Here is a 17936-nt window from a genome sequence, read left to right on the forward strand (position 1 = left end):
GTTAAACTTTGATTTGGGTGAGATTGTAACCAAACTTTAGCTTTTCCTGTCAAAGAAAATGGAAACAACCTCAAATATACAGCTTCCTCATCAGCCTTAGGAATTCCCATAGTTCCACATAACTCATAGAAATTTGATAGGTGTGAGTATGGGTCTTCATGATCAAGGCCAGCAAATTGTTGTGAGCTAACCAAGGTAAGGAAGGCAGGTTTCATCTCCATGGCTCTAGAAGTGTTTGGAGCTGCAATGCTAGAGAAATGTCTAGGACCTTGTTGTTGTGCATAATCACCTAGGGTCCTTCTGGGAGGCCTAGTTGGTCCATTTCCACCATTATTATTTCCTGTTCCGTCTTCAGCCATTGGTTGATTTGAAGAAGTAGAAGAATTTAGAAAATCTTGCTGTTGTTCTAGGATTCTCTCTAACTGTCTCAGCCTTCTTGTTCTGCTATTATTCCTCCTTGCTGTTCTTTCGATTTCAGAGTCAAAATGCAATTCTTCAGCTGGAGTTTTTCCTCTCATACAATTTTTAAGAAATCTGCACAGGAAGGTGAATCCACAAAACACAACAAGACAGATATCTCTATATTGTAGCTATTCACAAAATGGATTATCTACGCAATTGCAAAATCACAAGATTAAAAATTACTAATTAGCACCAAATCCCCGGCAACGGCGCCAGAAACTTGATGGGGTTTTTTTCGCAACCTATCACTTGGCAAGTGAACCAAGTTTCGAAGTAGTATTTAAAGATCGTCCTCAGGGATTTGGGTGTTTAGTAATTCTTGCTCTAATGATTTATACGAAATTGATGTTCAAATTGAAGATGAGTGAAAATAGATTAAAACAACAAAATAAAACAAACGTAGTAAGGTCAATGAATAAGAAACAAGGATTGGTTCGGAAGAACTTGCTAACTCATAGATCTTCTTAAAATAAATGCTATTCTAATTCCATTATTTCCACGTTCATTAAGTAATCCAACAAGATTCCTCAAGGTTGAATCCTAAAGTCATTAAGCTCAAAACATGATTCCTCTATGTTTTGAGTTCAACACTTCGCATTAAGAACAAGAACTTGAACAATGTAACTAACCAAATCAAGTCTATCCCTAGAACAAGAATTGATTAGGTGCAAGATTCAGTTCGGGTTTTCAAAAACGTTTTCCAACTGGATTCAAAAACCAAAAATTCATACAACGGGTGATCAAGCCGATATAAGCATTAAGTAAAGAATCATACACAAATAATGAGATTAAAATGCATATATTTAAGAAGGAGAAGAGTTAGTAGTTACATCCAACCAATCCTCAATGAAATTAGCCACTCATGGCCATTACAAATTCTGCAGCAAATTCCATAAGAGAGTACAAAGTTCCAAGTGAAAAACAGAGGTTTTTGGGAGCTCCTCCTACGTGTGTATGCTAGCCCCCCAATCTGTGTGTTACTCAAAAGAACACTTGCCCCCTCCAATTGGTCTCTAGCTGTAGCCTAGTGGATGTCCAGCTGTAGCCTCCATTAGTGGTTCAATTAGTGGAAAACCACTAATTATTTTTCCCTTTTTCCTTGTTTGTTCCTCCTTAATTTAAGGCCCCTTGTCTTTCTTTTTAATTTAGTGCTCATGTGCTTCTTGTTTCTTTCCTTAATTTTTGTCCCCCACTATTTTTCTCCTTAATTTTGGGCCTCACATATGTTCTGTCCAAGGAAAAGTTGGGATTTTTAACCCAAGGCTGCAGCTCTGGAATGGGGGCTGCAGCTCTGGAAGTGTTTCCATACGCACAAGGCTTCAAGGCTGCAGCTCTGGAATGGGGGCTGCAGCTCCAACTCTCTGGAATTGGTCTATATACGCACAAAGCTCCAAGGCTGCAGCTCTGGAATGGGGGCTGCAGCTCCAACTCTCTGGAATTGGTATATATACGCACAAAGCTCCAAGGCTGCAGCTCTGGAATGGGGGCTGCAGCTCCAACTCTCTGGAATTGGTCTTTTTGGTTCATACTTCATGGCTGCAGCTCTGGTTTTGGGGCTATAGCCTTGGATTTCCAATTTCATCAAAACCTACACAAAAAGGAAATATTTTTAGCCAAAGAAACTACACTCTTGTAACTCCTTAGATTAATCTTAGTTCATCTATTTGGAGGGTCAAACATAACCAAAATTACTTATATCTCATCCAAAATAAGTGCCAAATTAAGCATAAAAATATGCAATTTGAGCACTTATCAATTAGAGCATTATTTATTTGAGCAAATATGAGTAGTAGCAAACTTATTCATTTTTGAAACTATCAAAGGGAACATATCAAATCATTTTTGCATATCAAAGCATGCGATGCTTATTAGAGCATATGTTATCTGTCATGCATATCAAAACCTAATATATTTATTAGAACGTACACTTATACATGAGATATATACCAAAGCATATATAAGTATGGAATGAAGTGCATAGGGGACAACCCTTGAAAACATGCATGATCTAAAAGAATTTGTTATAGTAGAACATATTGTTATAAGTTAGATTAAAGCAAAAAATTATAATCAAAGCAAAAAAAGAAAAAAGAAAACTATAATCATAGTAAAAACTTTGTTCAAGAAACATAATTTCTACTCCCCATTTTGGCATTAGCAAAAGTTGGTGTTCCTCTTTAAAATTTTAACTCACCCTAAGATTAGTCATCCTACTCATCAAAGCTCAACTCAATGTTCAAACAACTAAACATCTTGTGGAACTTCCTTTCATAGTGGGCTTGCCTCTAGTAAGCATATCGAAGAGCCTTGAAGAGCCCAACAAGGAGGTTGTTCTTATCTTCTTCAATTGCAAGGAGAGGAGTCTGGAGTGGAGTAGACGAACCTGGCTGATCAAAGGAAGGTAGATGATTAAATTTTCTATACACAAAAATAATGTTACTAGGTAGAAAAATATGAAATGTACAAGCAAAAAGAGAGGAATAGTGATAAATCTTACGAGGAGTGGAGAGAGTGTTGGAGACGAAGGGCATAGTCCTAGAGGAGATTGGGGAGATCTAGATTCTTCTTCCAACAATGGAGGGTAGATGTTTAATCTTGTCTCTATTGGAGGCACTAGAATGATGATACTTGGCATATTGCATGTGGTGCATATCATCAAAGTATGGGTTCGGTTTCTCCTTACCTTTGTAGACGAAGTGGAAAAAAACCTTGGGATGAGTTTTGAGTATGAAGAACTTAGTTCAGGGTTGAATTATCCATGACCTATATACTTCACCTAGCATCTAGGGTAGATGATGAGGGGTTCCCTCATATCTTAGCTCCAAAATAGCTCACGAGTGGATTTGATTCTGGATTTTGTGGTGTTATTGCTAGATAAGTTGAGTAGTTTGTGTGTCTAAAGTTGGTGGTGCATTGATATCAATAGTCTTAAGTTTAGTCTATAAGGTTGTCCTTGGCTCGATAACAATTCCAAGAACTTCACAATAACGCATGATGATGTACTCCTTCTCATTGAAGTAAGGATACTTCTTGGTGCCATCAAGGATTATTGATACCCAATCATCTTCAATGGCATGCTTCTCCTCCAAATGTTGTAGTTCTCTCTCCTCCTCAAAGTCTATACTCTCAAGCTCAAAATCATCAATTCAGGGCATAAATGATAGGAAATTTTTTTGTTCTCGGGGGTTTGGCTCCACCAATGACATATCTACTTGCAAAGGAATTGTCTCAATCACTACCTTAGCAGATAGGGGAGCAATGTCATGGGTAGAAGCAAATGGTTCCACCATCTTAGGGAACATGGGCGCAACAATTTCAATAGACCTTGCTAATAGATCAAAAAAAGGGGGTTGGTGTTACATCTTAGATTGGTGCAGGGCATTTGGTTGGACTGGCTATGCAAAAGTAGTGTCTAAAGGCATCATTTGAACAATAGACTCATCAGTCTATGTTAGACATAGACTCTTGTCTAAGTCAAATAATGGTTATGCAAATGAAGACTAAAGTCTACGTGATGGAAACCTTAGGAGAGATTAGATTGATGTAGCTTTTCCTTCAAGCTTCTTGGATGAATCTATCACTTATTGGACTTCTTCAAGCTTCTTCAATGGCTTCCATTAATGTTAGAAGTCATTTCTAACACATAAGAGAAGGTAGAAGCTCCCTTAGGTGACACCACACTCTTGAAGAATGATAAGTCTCTTCAATTTCTCACCATACTCAAGAGACGATAAGAGAAAAGGAAGAAATTTAAAGAGAGAAACAAGCTTTGAAGGAGAGAATTTGGAGAAGAATTTCAGTCAAATATCAATATAATGCTCAAAGTTAGCACAAAATGGGTCAAAGCTACAATATATAGAGTTTAGTTGGCTTATGTTGCAAGACAGATTAACCATGATTAAATGTAACCATGGTTAGCTATCTTGTACTTATCCAAACCAATTGCATAAGCAAGTGGATGTCCAAACCAAATGGGCCAAAATAAGTTTGGGCCATCCAAGCCCAAACAAATCTAACAAGACTTAGCTAATTACACCTCCCCTAATCCACTAATTACACCCTCAAGTAATACAAGGACAAAATTACCTATACTACATTATCCAAAATACAAGGCCAACAATACCCTAATAAAATCACTACTAAAATGAATTACAAGTAAGAAAAATGTATAACTACTATAGGAGCCTTCTTAGGTAGGATAGGCCTTTAAAGGTAGGGTACTTTGCAAAATAAGGGTAAGTACTCTACCATTCTTCAAATCAACTTTATTGACCTTCACGTTTCTTAGGCTTATATTTTCCAAAGGGATTATTAGGAACTGGGTTTCCATCACTACGTCCAATGCAGTTAGATGAAGCTATGGTAGTAGTTAGGTCTTCAATAGACAGACACAATGCTTCCTCAAGCATTTTGGCCTTTTTAACGACCAATTTTTCATCTTTCTTTCTTTTTTCTTCTTCCTCTAGTTGATATAGAGTTTTGGCACGCTTGAAAAGCCTTTGTTCCTTCTTCGCGGTTAGAGTCTTAGGAAGACCTCAAACCAAATGCCTTTTCTTGGACTTTGGGGGAAAAGTGGCTTCAATAGATGGTTATGGTGGAGATAGTGGTGACTTAGGAGTGTGTGTCGATTGAGAGAAACAAAGGAAGAATGGTTTATCATCTAAGTCAGATGAAAAGTCAAGGATATAGATGTGAAAAGGTTTAGGTATAGGAACTTTTGTTTTTGTTTTTGGTGGTGGAGGAGAGACTTTTGTTTGGGTAAAAGGGAGAGTTGGTGGTTGGTTGAAGGGTTATGGTTGAGGGTAGCTTTTGGTGGTGCGGTGGCTGGTTGATCGAGGACCACCCTTAGAGCTTCATATGGGACCCATTATTAGGTCCATGGCTAGGAGAGTGGAGAAGGATGGAGGAGACACCATGCCTAGAGCTATGCTCATCATGTGTGTAGAGTATTGACCCTCTCCTAGGCCTATTTTGAGTAGTATAGGATTTGTTACTTTTATTCCCATTTTACCCTTGTATTTTGGGGTACCCTAGATGATAGAATTTTATTTTATATTTTCATTTAACCTTTGTATTATGGGACAAATTATCTTAGGATATATTTTTGGACTTAAACCTTGACTTGTGAGGTCAAAGACCATTTTTTTTCTTTCTATTTTTAGGTCAAAGGGTATTTTAGTCTTTTAGGAGGAAAGGAACCCACACCTCATTTAGGATTCATTTAGGGGCATTTAGCTTGCATTTAGCTTGCATTACACAGCTATGCAACCCTAAATGTAACCTTAGATGTTTTCCTTCCCCTATATATACCTTAAGCCTCCCACCATGTACACACTTTGGAATATATGATATTGAGTGAGTATTCTTTTGGCTCAACATCCTTCCTTAGTCATCTAGGGTTATTTGGTCTCAACCTCTCCTCTTAACCTAGAGTGAGTGTTAGGTTTACCTTGAGTGGCATTCATCCATCCTTGGTGAAGTGAGCCAACCTAGAAGCACCCAAACAAACACCTTCCACCTCCCATTCATCCTATTCGCCAATTTCCTTGTCCCTCATGCCCATCATTGTTATTTCCTCACCCTTGGAGACACATCTAGCATAGCCCTTGTTTTTCATCATAATCCATGGAGAAAGAGGATCCATCCACCTTGGAAACCATTGATCAATCCATGGAGGGAAGGAGTGTATCACTAGTTGTGATCTTTTTCAATGAAGGTTCCTCTAAAGGCTCTGTCTTCACTTCCACAAGTTCCTCTTAACTTGAGGAAACAACTGGGTAATCCCCATTCACTTCAGAGTGGTTGTGATGACTTTATAACCCTTTTTCCCCTTCTCTAAACTGGTGGTGTCCACATTGGCCTCTTGGATAATCTTGGAGAAAAACATCCTATAAGGAATGGGTGCTCCTTTGCTGCATTCTTGGTCTTGTTGTCCAACACAGGACTTTTAGTGGTTGTAAACTAAAATGGGCAAGTTAATCTTCATGCCCAAGCACAGATGGTAGAGGTAGAATCTATCCATATTTAAGACATTATCCCTATAACCAGACCTAGGGATGAATATATTGAAAATCAGATTATGGAATAGTATGCATAGGGGGCTTCAGATTGGTTACATGGAGATACTTCTTCATCCTCGTCTTCTCTGTAGGGTGATGAGTGGAGTACAATATTATGTCGATAATTTCAAGCATGATGGTATCTCCCAATTGCCAAAGTAGAACACCTTTTTCTCTCTACAACTAGAAATGGTTGTGATAATGAGAGGACTAATCCTCGTGGTGGTTCGATCTACTTCTCCCACCAAAGCATGTACCTTTAGTCTTGTTAAGGCCCAAAAGTAGGCATAAGCAACGTGGAATCAATCGCACTACATCTTTATGAATGTGGTTCATCCAACCCTATCCAAGTAATGTATTACAAGATATCCTTCATTCTAAAGCTTTTGTACAATGCTGCTCTTGTTAGGTAGAAAGGAAAATTTAGGGTGTTCTTCCATGGGGACCTTGTTGCTGCTTCGGGTAGCTTTAATCTTAGGTTCCATTTGAGAGTTGAAGAGTTTGAGTTTGGGAAGATTAAGGTTTCAGAAAGATGGGAGTGCAAGAGTAATGTGTGACACCCTCTACCCCGCATGCCAAAATACATAAATAATAAATTAAACTAAATAATATGATCTTCATAAATGAACCAACATGTTTAGGTAGAAAGTATCACTTTTTTAACTTAACAAAATAACATAATCAATGAAATCGTAAGGAATAAAACTGATGTTTTCCAAAATAATTCAACAGAATGATATCTTAATCTAGTCCTAGCTACACCCCAATATCACATATCTTATTAGAGTAAAACTCAACACTGAAGCCTGAGCCTCATCACCAACATCTTCAACTTCATGATGATGATTACATGTATAACAACTAGGGATGAGAATAGGCCAAGTTAGGACAGACTTTGAATATATATGCTAGGCTTATTCTACAAAATTAAAACTTAAATCTGACCTATTATTTATCATAGGGTTTTTTTATAGGTCTGGCCAACCTATTAAATTATTAATTTTAATTAGGCCAATAAACTTAATTTTTAAAAATCAATAAAATTATTTTTAAAATATAGTTTACTCAATATTATTAAAATTTAAATTTTAAAAGAAATATAGGGAAAAAATTAAATTATTTTCTATTGAAGGAACAATTCATGTGTAATCATGTATGTTGATATATACTCATGCACAGGTTGTAAGCGTATGCTTTGGGAGGTTAAATTTATCAAGACTAACAATCCAACACTCAATGAAGGTTACAACTAGTAAAGCATGCTAAACAAGGGTATAATCGACCAAAATAGAACTTACCACTATGTGCTTAGTACACGATGGTTGTTACCCATCAATCCAAGACTTGACAACCAATGAAATAAACATCGAACGAGCACAACTACAAAGTAGAACCAGTAAGTCCGTGCATAAATGGAAATAAGACCCTAGCGATATATTAAACATGAATAACAAATGCTTAAATACCCTAATCGACCAAAAATGAACTTACGACTAACTGTTGGGTTCACAATGGTCGTTGTCCCCGAATCGATCACTTAGTGGCTAATGAGATAAACATTGAACACCGAATGTGCACAACTGCACTTCAAACCCTTAGGATGCCTATCCACGGTAAGCCACAAAACACTAGATTTTACGGGAACGAGACACAAAACAGGAATGTGAGATGAGATTTTGTGTGTTCACATGCTTTTCAAATGGAAACGGAGTCACAAGAATGACAACAAGGTTCGATGAAGAGAAGAAGATGAAGTGAGGTGTCATTTACTAATGATTGATGAGGTGAGGTGTTATACTTTTACCAAATGGACAAAAGAAGGTTACATAACTTCGGACAACTTTGGATCCTGGTCAAAAACACGATTGAATCGGATTATCATTAAACAATTTACACAACTGGTCAAACTATTCAAGGTTTTGGATGATGTTGCAAAAAATTGCCACATGGCAACACTCCATTGGCTAAAAGGACAGGGGCACCTAAACCCTCTAATATGAGAAGACTCTGAAGGAAACCCCTAAATAAATATATCCACACTAACATATTAGGGTTTCCCATGGAAACCCACAAGGACCTCAAATAATACAATTTTTCATCCAAAACATGAAATTAATCATTCATTCAAACAATTTCATGCAATTAATTATAAGTGAAAAGAATAGGGAACAAAACAGAAACATTAAGGGAAACACCTCATACATAAGCACACAACATACATAGGATTGGGGGTCAATCTCACTACCTGATATACAAACTCACACCCAGAACAAGGTTTCTCATTTTCCCCTTTACCTGAATAGCTTTAGATGACGAGTGCGCAGCTTGAAGTGACTTCCTTCCTACTCCTATTCTCCAAACTCTAAAGCGCGTACGTGAAAATAAAGGCATAAAAAGAGTTTTGATCAGAAAATTCCTCTTTTAAAAACCTAACCTCCTTTTAACATTCTAATTAAATATATTAACCCAGTTATCCTAAAGATCCATTCCTTTTTTAATAAAATATTATACTATTCTTTAATAAAATATTATATATATATTTTAAAATATATTACATAATTAAAACAAATATTTAACAATTTCTATTAATAAAATAAAAATATCAAAATTATTAATAAAATGTTTATATTACATTTTATATAAAAAAAATGGGGTGTTACAACATGAAGAAGTTTCAATGAGAAAAACAAGTCATTTGTTAGTTCTACTAGCATTAAAATTGATTAGAAATCAATTTTGGTCCCTCCTAATGACGTGAAAAAGTGCTAGATATTGCAATATTAAGAGGATAAGTTTTATAGTTAATTTTTGTATGGATATGAGAAAGCTTAAAAAAATAAAAATTTTAATGAATTTCATATCTCTTATGGGTGGTGTAAGAATTGCATCATACATTTGATGAAATCACCTATGAGTGTCAACTATGGTCACTTGTATGAGATTTTGGTGAGATCTCTAAAGCATTCATGAATATCAAATAGGTGCATGGCCTAAAAGCACAACACAACAATAACAGCAAGAATTGTTGGGGTGTATTGTGATTGGTTAACCTTTAATACAAGTCAAATATTTAGGGTTCTATCTTTCTTCTTTAAAATGATTTCCTTACCTTTTGTAATATGTAGGGGATTATTGTATATAAGGTATTACAAAAGGAAGAAATCTCATATTGGCTAGTATTGCCTTTGTAGAATGGTTTATATATGAAGTTGTGATATAGGCATACAAAGAAGTTAAAAAGAGTGGTGAGGCTTGTGCGAATGTACATGGACCAAGTGGGCATGTTGTAGTGCAAATCAACCGATTTTCCCCACTATGCACGAGATACATGGGCTTCTCACAAAATTTTAAGTCCTTTTTAATATTATTTTCAAAAATTAAAAAGCTTCAGAAGAGTAATGGTTTTAGCATCTTCTAAAATTGATTACTCATAATATTTCATTTTAATGGTTATTATTTTCTAATTGTTGGTGCTTTATTACCCACTATTATCTTTAAGTGTTTTTTTTATTTATATTTTCACTTTATGCCCCAGACTCCTATAAATAGTTGTCTCTACTAAAGAGGAAAGATATACTGAGCAAAAGCTTTTTTTCTTCTCTCTCTCACATATCTTTTTTTTTTTTGTGCTCTAATTCTAAATTTTCTTCTTGCTATCTCTACAGTCTCAATTTTATTCTTAGATGTTCTTGTTGTATCCTGGGGGGCTTGTGTAGATACTATGGATAACTGCTTTAAAATAATGCCCAGCATGCCTCAATAAATTTACTTATTTTATATATATATATATATATATATATATATATATATATATATATATATATATATATATATGGAGGGATCCGTTTACTTTAGGAGTAAGTCTATCTAGACTTTCTTCATTCAATAATTCATGTTTTATATCAAATTTGCTCAATTCAACCATTAAATTTAAAGTTCTTAATGCATAGATCAAGTATGCAAATTTTCAAAAAATTTGAAAACCATTTGATATTTCGTTTTATTAATTCAAATTAATATATAAAACAATTTTATGATTATCCATCAATTTGAATTAGTGAAATGAAGTATCAAATAATTTTTAAAAATTTTTAAAATTTGTAAATTTGATTTATGCATTAAAAACTTTAAATTCAACGATTTGATCGGTAAAAATTAATATACAATATAAATTATTGAATAAAATAAGTTTAGATAGACTTACTTTTAAAGTTAATAGATCTATCCTCTCATATATATATACATAAAATATTTATAACTCAAATAAATTTTATAATATATTTAAATATAAAAGTATATACTTAATAACATATTAATTCATGCCGTTTAATTAATAACCTACTAATTTTATCAATGATATATTAAATTAGTATTTTGACCGATGAATCACCTGTTCAGGTTTTAAAACTGTGAAAAGAAGTGTGATGATTTAAAAAAAAAAAAAAATAGACAAAGTAAGTGAAACATAGGTTTGCGTCCATAACGAAATTCATACATCCAAAAGTGCGAGGAACGAAATTTGTATATCTAAAGTTGTGAAGATAAAATTGTCTTCATTACTAGTATGTACCATAGGCCATCATATTTTATTACACTGCGATCATAATTCATTCTGGTTGAATTATGATGTTGGAATGAATTTATTGTATACCAAAGTCACATTTTGACTATCGAATATGTGATCAATGTAAAAACGAACACTATAATTCACAATAGTGTAATCAATTATCTCAAGTAGCATAATTAATTATATTACTAATTTATATTAAAAAATTCCTTACGTAAACATTAAAAACAGAAAAAATACGTAAAATGATAATTATTTAAATAATTTATTTTACATAAATCTTTAACAGTATAAAATATAATTTAAAAATATTAATTTTTGTCATTTTTCACTTAATTTTATTTGATCAAACAACTATATTTTTTATTTTATTTTTTAATCTTTATTTACAAATTATTATTATTATTTTTACCTAATTTCCCCTTTTTCTGTCAAATTCTTTCTCTCCCAAACAAAACATAAAGTAAAACTAATTTATCTGTCTTTAAATACTTTCCAAATGAATTTCTTTTGAACTTTCGGACAGTTAATTATTCAACCATAAACAGAATATATTCGGTATAGTATTAAAAACTTGATAAAAATACTAGACAAACTCAATTCTCAACAGCAATAAGGAAACTGCACTAAAAATGAATACGTGTTATTCGTTCTTTAAATTTTTATCCAAGTAAATGAAATTATATAAGGTGTTTCAATTATTGAAAATTTATTAATTTAGTTCTTTTATTTATATATTTAATTAACTTTATTAATATTGAAAGACTAATTTACTAACATTTTTGATATATTATGAATATAATTTCTAATATTTTAAAAATTATATATAGTTTTATTATTTTAAGTACTACAAAAGAAAAAAAATAACACTTTATAGAACAAATTGTTTATTACAACTAAAATCTCATCTGAGCGTCAGTTTCATCACTTACCCATGATCCATTACACCGCATATGTAACAAACATTTAGGTGGAGGAGGATAATGGCAACCAAGCTAAGTAAGGAAACAGTTTTAATATTTTTAAGAAAAATTATTTTTGGACATCCAAAAAGTCATCGTGTTTAAGGTATTATTTATTTTAGTACTCATTGAATTATTATAATTTTTATTTTTAATAAAATGTCTTAATAAATTAAAAAAAAAGTATCTAAAAACTATTTTTAATTTTATATGAGACTTTTATGCACATCAAAACAAGTTTTTCGTCAAGATTAAAAGACAAAATTAGCTTCAATCATTCTTTTAGCATTAATATTTTAACTAGATGTTCACTTATTTATTTTGATATTTGTTAAACCGTCATAATTTTGAAAATATTTATAAAACTATTATCGATTTCGATTTCTAAGTGTTATTATTGTTTAAAAGATGCCTAAAATCAATATTTTATATTAAATTAAATGAAAATAGAGACATGAATCAATAATAGATATGGTAAATAGAGACAAAACAAAAGGAAAATATAAATATAAATACAAAAATTTAAAAGCTTGTGCCTTCGAATATTTTATTTAAAAATAAAAATAATTGAAATTAAATATAAAAGCAATTAACAATGAATGTAAATACGAATAGCTTTGATTAAATAAAAACAGTGCTTTAAAAGTTATAAGCATATAATAATAATAATAGCATAGAAGTATATATTATATTTTAATTTTTGGTTCAAATATATTTTAATTCTTATAATTTTATTTATTTTACTTTTTAATCCATATAATTTAAAAAATATATTTTTAATCCATATATTTATCTTTATTATGTTGTATATTTTAAGATATTTTAAAAAATTAAGTTATTTATAAAATTATTTAAATTTAAAATAATTATTTTATTAATTATAAAATTTAAAATCTAATTAATATTAATTTTAATAAGATACAATAACTTGATTATTATAATTTTAATTTATTAAATATTTTAAAATTAATTATTTTTAATTCTCATATTAATTTGTCAAAGGTCCCTTTTCTCATATCTACATTGACTTTCTTCACTCTTTCTCAATATTTTGTCTTTTCTAGATTAAGAATTTGTCATGAGTACACGTAGTTTAACACCGAGAAGATACTGTTGTATCTTGAAACTTTACCTGCATCCATGGACGAACTATCGTCCATAAATTGTACACCGTATGGTGGCCGACCAGTCCGAACAGTTTGAACACCCGAGACCGAGGCCAGACACCCAAACCCGCAGACGCTAAGGCCGGGAGCCGAAACCGCCGACCACTCATAACTCGAGCGTAATAAGCCGGTATGCTCGGTCGAACTCCGCACCTACGTCAGGATAATTATAGAGAGATTAATTAACATAATGCATCAGATTAGCCTCCTAATTTTCTGGGGCCCAACCCCTAATCACGGCCCAATAAGAACCACTATAAATAGGACCCCAACGAGGTATGTATCCATCTTTTTCAACTACCGCATTTATTACGCCGAGCACTTACTTGAGCGTTGGAGTGTTTTTGCAGGCACCCCCCTCACTTCGGACTACTCGGAGCAGGACGAGAAGACCTAGACCCAAGACCAGATCCGTTACAACAAGGATAATTGAAGTGTGTATCCTAACATAGGAACATTTGGCGCCCACCGTGGGGTCGAAGAGACGTTTCAGCCCCTGTTAAACTCTACGACTGAGACCGAGACATGGTAGTTACGCGCAAAGGACAATCAACAACGACTCAATCAATCCCCAACCCCGAAAGTAATTCTGTCATGACCAACCAAGAACGTTACCCGTACGGAATGCCTCAGACCCAACCGGAACCGGTGGTGCAACAGGTCCAGCCGAATACTGACCAAGCTCAACCTGACCTCCGGGAGGACTTGCGCGCATTACGCGAGGAAATGGCGGCCATCCGAAGACAAAGAGAAGCTGATGCCCGAGAATTGGTCGAGCTACGTCGGCAAAATGTCGAACTCCGGAACCTGAACCAAACTTACGTGCCATCTACCCCCACACTCGCAGAAGAATCAGCCTATCATGCCCCAACCGACCAGGTCACCCGAACACCTACTACATCTCTGATAGGCAACAAGGCCGACACCAACGTTCATTCCCTAAGACACCCTTTCTCACGAAGGATAATGGAAGCAACCTTGTTAGATCATTGGAAGAGTCTCCCAATTGAGAAGTACGACGGATCCACCGACCCTGACGAACACCTGAATGTCTTCTTGACACAGGCGACCCTCTCCACTCAAGACGACTCGGCTTTGTGCCGGATATTCCCCACGTCGCTGAAGGGAAGGGCCCTGAGTTGGTTCACGAGGCTGCCAAGCTCATCCATTGACTCGTTCAACGAGTTGTCATCCCAATTCACTCTCCAATTCGAGACGAGCAAGCCGTACAAGACGACCTCGTTAGCCTTAGCGGGGGTCCGTCAAGAGAAGAAGGAAAGTCTGAGAAGTTTCATGGACCGATTCAACAAGATTGCCATGGAAATAGGCGATCTTAACCCGCCGTGGCGTTGGACCGACTGAGCACCGCCCTGAGGCTCGGGCCATTCGTAAACAGCTTGTGTAAAAAACCCCCAGTCGACATGAACGACCTCCGGCGCCGAGCCGAGAAGTACATGCAAATGGAGGAACTTGCGGAGACCAGAAACCAGGCCAGGGCAAAAGAGACTTATAACCGAAAAGAACCTGGCCGAGAGCCAGCGAGAAAGACGAACGCCGAACCCCCAAGTGCTCGCCCCCCAAGAGGACCGCGCTACACAGTGTATACCCCCCTCAATGCGAGCAGGACCAAAGTAATGGAACAGGCCCTCGCGTCCGAGATACTTACAATGCCGAAAAGAGCGAACACACCCCCCAGGGCAGACAAAGCCAAAACGTGTCGGTTCCACCGAAACAGGGGGCATTCAACTGAAGAATGTTCGGCGTTGAAAGACAAGCTCGAGGACCTTATCAAACAAGGTCACCTCGGAAACTTCATCACCACCCGAGACCACCAATCAAGGACAGATCACTCTCGGGAGGCACAACAGCCGAGAGACCGACGTCGCCAATCCCGATCACCTGAAAGGAGGGAACATTCACGGCACTCACGGGAAGATACCGATCGACCAAGGAAGGTGATAAATACCATCGCCGGAGGCGGATCCACCTCTTCAGCGCGAAAGATACATCTCCGAGCCGTACGATCCGTGAACAGTGTGAACCAGCCAAGGATCCCAAGAATGCCCCCCATAACCTTCTCTGACCGAGACTTCCGTGGCGTCGACCCCGTGCAAGACGACCCCATGGTAATTTCAGTCGAAATGCACAACTGCATTGTGAAGAAAACATTGGTCGACCAGGGAAGCTCTGCCAACATCCTGTATTGGAACACCTTTGTGCAGCTAGGGATCCCGGAGGAAAGCCTGGAACCGTATCACGAACCACTAGTGGGGTTCTCCGGCGAGAGGGTGATGACGAGAGGATGCATTAACTTGTACACCCGCTTCGGTTTCGACCAAAAGTCATTCCGAGAAATCAAAATTCGTTACATTGTGGTGCACGCGAACACATCTTATAATGTCCTGTTAGGCCGACCCTCCATCAACACATTGGGGGCTATCGTGTCAACTCCCCACCTATGTATGAAGTTTTCATCGAGAGACGGTCAGGTAATAACCGTTCATGTCGATCAGAAGACAGCTAGAGAGTGTTACCTCTCTAGCCTGAAAGTGCGGCCAATCGTCGACCCTCCGACGGTAGCGAAGGGTGTGAATGTGGTTAGACAGGGAATGAATGAAGCCATCGACCTCGATCCTCGCTTAGGTGAAGAGGAGCGAATCGAGCCGGCCGAGGACCTCGTTCCTTTTCAACTAGGTCGAGCGTCTGAACAGGTTACACGTATGGGATCCCAACTGAATGAAGCCGATTCGAACCAAGTGAAACGAACGGTTCGAGACAACAAAGATCTATTTGCATGGGCGGCGTCGGACATGCCAGGAATAGACCCAAGCTTCCTTTGTCATCGGCTTGCCGTATGCCGAGACGCCCGACCCGTCGCTCAGAAGAAGAGAAAAATAGGGACGAGAAAAGGAAGGCTGCAAATGCCGAGACCAAAAAATTACTACAAGCCAAATTCATAAGGGAAGTCACGTACACAACCTGGCTGGCCAATGTGGTCTTAGTAAAAAAGTCGAGTGGGAAATGGAGAATGTGCACGGACTATACCGACCTCAACAAGGCTTGCCCTAAAGACGCTTATCCACTCCCTTGCATTGACCGACTGGTGGATGGCGCGTCCGGGCACTCCATCTTTAGTTTCCTCGACGCCTACTCCGGCTACAACCAGATAAAGATGCACCCAGCCGACGAGAAAAAGATGGCGTTCATCACTGAGAACGCCAACTTCTGTTACAAAGTAATGTCGTTCGGACTGAAAAATTTCGGAGCGACCTACCAAAGGCTAATGGATAAGGTGTTCGAAGGGCAAATGGGGCGCAACATTGAAATCTATGTAGACGACATGGTGGTGAAGTCCAACTCAGTGGCCGACCACCTAACAGACTTGGTCGAAATCTTCAGAGAGCTACGCAAGCATAATATGTGGCTCAACCCCGAAAAGTACACTTTCGGGGTCAAAGGAGGAAAATTTTTGGGATTTATGCTATCGGCTAGAGGAATAGAGGCAAATAGAGATAAATGCAGAGCAGTCTTGGACATGCGGAGTCCGAGCAATCTCAAGGAAATGCAACGGTTGTCTGGAAGGTTAGTTGCATTGTCCCGGTTCCTCCCTCGCCTAGCTGACAAGATCAGCCCGATGACGAAGCTCTTGCGGAAGGCCTCTGCCTTCTCGTGGAACGAGACGTGTGAAAGAGCTTTTACAGAACTGAAGACAACCTTGTCGTCACCGCCGGTCCTCACGCGACCCAACCCATCACGCCCACTTGAAGTGTACTTGGCCGTCTCAAACAAAGCGATCAGCTCAGTTCTAGTACAGGAAAGGGAGGGCAGCCAAGTCCCCATATACTTTGTTAGCCAACTACTGCAGGACCCCGAAACCCGGTACCAACTGATAGAAAAGATGGTGTTAGGCTTGGTACACACTTCCCGACGCCTACGGCATTATTTCCAGAGCCACCGAGTCATTGTACACACTGATTGCCCAATCTCGAAGGTCCTAGGTAAACCCGAGTTAGCCGGGAGGATGATGGCTTGATCCCTTGAATTCTCACAATTCGACATTACTTTCAAGCCGAGGGGACCGATCAAATCCCAGTGCCTAGCCGACTTCGTGAACGAGCTACACCCACATGGTCACTTCGAAGAACATTGGTGGATCCTCCGTGTGGACGGCTCCTCGAACTGCCAGGGGAGTGGGGCAGGAGTAATTCTAGAGGGACCCAAGGGGATAACTTTAGAACAATCCTTGAGGTTCCGGTTCAAGGCCTCAAACAACCAAGCCGAGTATGAAGCCTTGTTGGCTGGGTTAAGGCTGGCCAAAGACATGGGCGCATCGAAAATCAAGTGCCTAACAGACTCCAAGATTGTGGCCGAGAAAGTGGGCGGTAACTTCCAAGTAAAAGACCACAACATGATGAAATACTACCATGCCTACCAAAAGTTGAAGGCGAACTTCCAAGAGGTGTTGGTCGAGTACATCCCGCGCGAGGACAACACCCGAGCCGACCAATTGGCTAGGCTAGCCGCGACCAAGAAGTCGGGCCAACTAAGAACCATCATTCAACAAGAAATTGACCAGCCTAGCATCGAAGCAGAAGTGATAGCAAGCGTTGATGCCGATAACACCGACCTACTCGACCCCACTGACTGGCGATCTGAAATCAGGGCATTCCTCACGAACGGCGTCGCACCAGCCGACCCTGCTGATGCAAAACGATTGAGA

At 37.6% G+C, this 17936-nt stretch overlaps 1 long non-coding RNA gene across 1 annotated transcript; it reads right to left on the minus strand.

Moving 5' to 3' along the window:
• Positions 1-1245: 1245 nt before the first annotated feature.
• On the minus strand, positions 1246-8665 carry LOC145952883 (uncharacterized). Its single transcript, XR_014430384.1, has 3 exons — positions 8013-8665; positions 7820-7901; positions 1246-2050 (listed from the first exon to the last, which is right to left on the minus strand). It is a non-coding gene; the product is annotated as an uncharacterized LOC145952883 (long non-coding RNA).
• Between the last annotated feature and the right edge of the window lie 9271 nt (positions 8666-17936).

The sequence above is a fragment of the Cajanus cajan genome, chromosome 10, assembly GCF_000230855.2.
Source record: "Cajanus cajan strain Asha chromosome 10, NIPB_CcT2T_4, whole genome shotgun sequence".
NCBI classification, from domain to species: Eukaryota; Viridiplantae; Streptophyta; class Magnoliopsida; order Fabales; family Fabaceae; genus Cajanus; species Cajanus cajan.